The following is a 3,297-nucleotide window of genomic DNA, read 5'->3' on the forward strand; positions in this document are numbered from 1 at the left end:
GGATCCTTATCTAGTTTAGAACTATAAAACTCAGGTGGATTCATCCATTAGAAATCCAGAATCCTAAAGGCCAAATTTTGCACTTGAAGAGGAGGTACACCTTGATGCCCTTGGTTGGCTACGGCTTGAGCCAACAACATAATGATATTGCAGAAATTGGCATGGGTTACCCTTTCTTCATAAAGTGGGATATCGAGGACCGGAGGATCTTAGTCCTCATCGTCACCCCTTGATCTTAGAGGAGCTCTTCCATGAGGTATGATTTAAAGAACACAAAATAGGTCATTAGTTAGAGGAGGGCTTACAACACTCTAAGGCACGACATGAATTTGAGAGAAGTAAAAACTTTCCTAAATGTCCTATAGTCTCCTATTCATAGTTGTGGCATGATTCACAACTATGAATAACACCCTATTTGATACGGTATATTAGAGTCTGAGGACTATTTCAAAACCTCGTTCTCTGATATCAAGTTTGTCATGACCTAAGCTTAGGACCTAGATGCGATACGATGAATGAAGCACCCAAGCCTCTTAGAATTCATTGAGCATTTCATCGATAATGATAAACAACAACAAATGAAAACATAAGGTGTAATCGGCACTAAGGGGTTTTGTATTTAATAAGAATAAAAGTCAGCATATTATCCATTACAATATCCAACAATACCTTCTATATTAAGATGTGGTAGGGGCTAAGATATGACCCTAACTCAACCTCAAGATTAGGTCAAATCCCAAAATGTAACTCAAATGTCTAAACATATTATAATCTAGATAGGATAGAAGTGTTATTCTCATAACATGAGAACTCACCAAAGGTGGTAGCCTTCAACAATCAACTTAGCCACTGCGAGGAGATTATAAAGCAACGCCGGTCCCTAAATGGTTATATCATGTAGGAAAAAGTATGGGTTAGTACTTTAAATGTACTAAGTATGAGAACATGCTATAATAAAGAACCTCAAGTCATATATGTAGGCAATATGCAATAATGAATGCATGCATGAGAAACGTCATATGGAACCTTAAAAACATTCATTTTGTGGGAAATTAGCGTAATCAAAATTTAAGACCATGTGATATATTACATGAAATCCAACATAAACCCCTATGTTGGAACGAAGAGACTACTTGTCCGGCAGAACTCTGTCAACTTTAACATTTCCTTAACTTTAACATTAATGGGTAATTGTGGATCCACTAGTCTAAAATAGCAGACGGGAGCCCTTACGTTGGTGCATAATTAATGCAACATGAGACTTTACTTAAGAACCCGTTAGGTTGAGTCCCCATCTACATGTTACCATTTATGCTAGGTCAATCCCATGTAATAACATTTAAACATCATAATAGCGTAAGCATTATATAACTTTAACATTAAAACATTATTTGATGGAATAACTCATCTAAAATATTTTATTTTATTCAATGCGAGAATTGTCCTTTCACATTGAAACCTTACTTTGGTTAAGAAGCCTTTTCACCATAAATCATTTAGTAAAGACTCCCTATAATCAAAACATAGGCATTTGCTTCATAAACTTTTATTTGGAGTCAAATCTTTCAATTCAACTTTACTTTAAGGAAAGGAAAATTAGGTGGGTTTATTTCATAAAACCTTCAAATATATTTAAAGGAATCTTTCATGCATGAGAGTGTTGGAAAATACATCAAATTACACATCTTAAAACAACCCACCATATATACTTTAAACCCACTTTCAAGCCTTCATATATGCACTTTAGCAAATCATTCATTTTATGAAATTAAGAGTCAATATATATCAATATAAGTAATTAAACTTCAAATATATCATAATCTATGGATTTTGAATCATCATGTAAAAGCCCATAAGATTTTATCATAAAATATTAAGATGCTAAGTTGAGAAAAATTTGGACTCCTTAGGTGGAAAAACCCATGGATAAAAACCCACATATCTTGGGGGAACAAATTACCGAATGAAAGCCTAAGAAGAAGATGAGACTTAAAGATGCCTTGAAGTGAAACCTTAGCTTGGCTTGAAACCCTTAGGAGAGTTTGAGAAGTGAGGATTCGTGTTTGAGAAGTTAGTGTGGAAAGAATGAAGGCTTCGGAGAGTTTAGGGTCTTTAAATGGGTGAATTCTGCCCTCAAAATGACAGCAATTTGAATTAAAACGTAGGAAAAAACTAAAACGCCCCTTTAAAATTTGACCGTAATGGGCTTCATGGGGGACCTTCATGGTCAGTGATGCCTACCACAGACTGTGGTGGGGTCCCGTGATGTTTTACTTGAGAGAACCTTTTGGAAAGTGTTGCAGAGAAGTTTCTGAACTTTCTTCACAGAAGCCAATATGGACCATAATGAGGTTTATGGAACACCACCACGGGTCGTGGTGCTCATCGGTAATCCCAAGGATTAAACTGGTCAAAAATGTGGCTTTCACGAGCAGCCACTACGAACCGTACTGAGTTTTATGGAAGGCCACCACAGGTCATGGTCCTCTCTTGCCTGAGCAGCGTCACTAAAATGGCCATAATGTTTTACTCCAAATGAGGCAAATGTTGTGGCGTTGGAAAGAAAATGCAAAGACCTTTAATTTGATAGGTCATAAGCTATATAACTCGTAATATTTTGAGACATATGTTAGCTTGAAGTTGATCCTTATACGGACTCATATGAAAACTTAATCAATAGAAATTCATTGGACTTGTCTTAGTGTTAGAGATCTCTAATGACCCTAAACCACATCTAATATCGTTCAAATACTTAGAAATTGATCTCAACTCATATGTAAAATTAGAAGTTATCGAATTGAATCATATATGCATATGAAGAATGGTTCGGATCTTGGTATAGAAAATTTTGGGGTGTTATAGGGTCACCACGGTGGGCTTCACGGCTCGTGGTTCTCACCATGGTCCATGGTACCATCTCTTTGTCCCTTAACTATAGGGTTGGGTTTTAGAAATTCTACCACGGTGGCTCACGATGAGGCGTGGTGTGGACCACAGCCCATGATGGCCTTTCGTGGTCTTCACCCGATGCCCGACTTTCTGTACTTTCATTCTTTGTTCCTCGTCTTAGAACTTTCCAAATTTCTGGAGTCTTACAATATCTCTCCCTTGGGAGAATTCATCCTCGAATGAGAATCATTAGCATAGAAAAGGACATAGCACAAGGACTAGCAACCCAACCTGAATACAATGACACTTAAAATGCCGATCCAAAATTTTGACTGAAACCTCTTCATAGGTCTAGTTTTCTTCAACATTCACTACTTCCAATAGGGCAATGAAACTAGGATCACCCAT

This window comes from Solanum dulcamara, chromosome 9 (assembly GCF_947179165.1).
Source record: "Solanum dulcamara chromosome 9, daSolDulc1.2, whole genome shotgun sequence".
In the NCBI taxonomy this organism is placed as follows: Eukaryota; Viridiplantae; Streptophyta; class Magnoliopsida; order Solanales; family Solanaceae; genus Solanum; species Solanum dulcamara.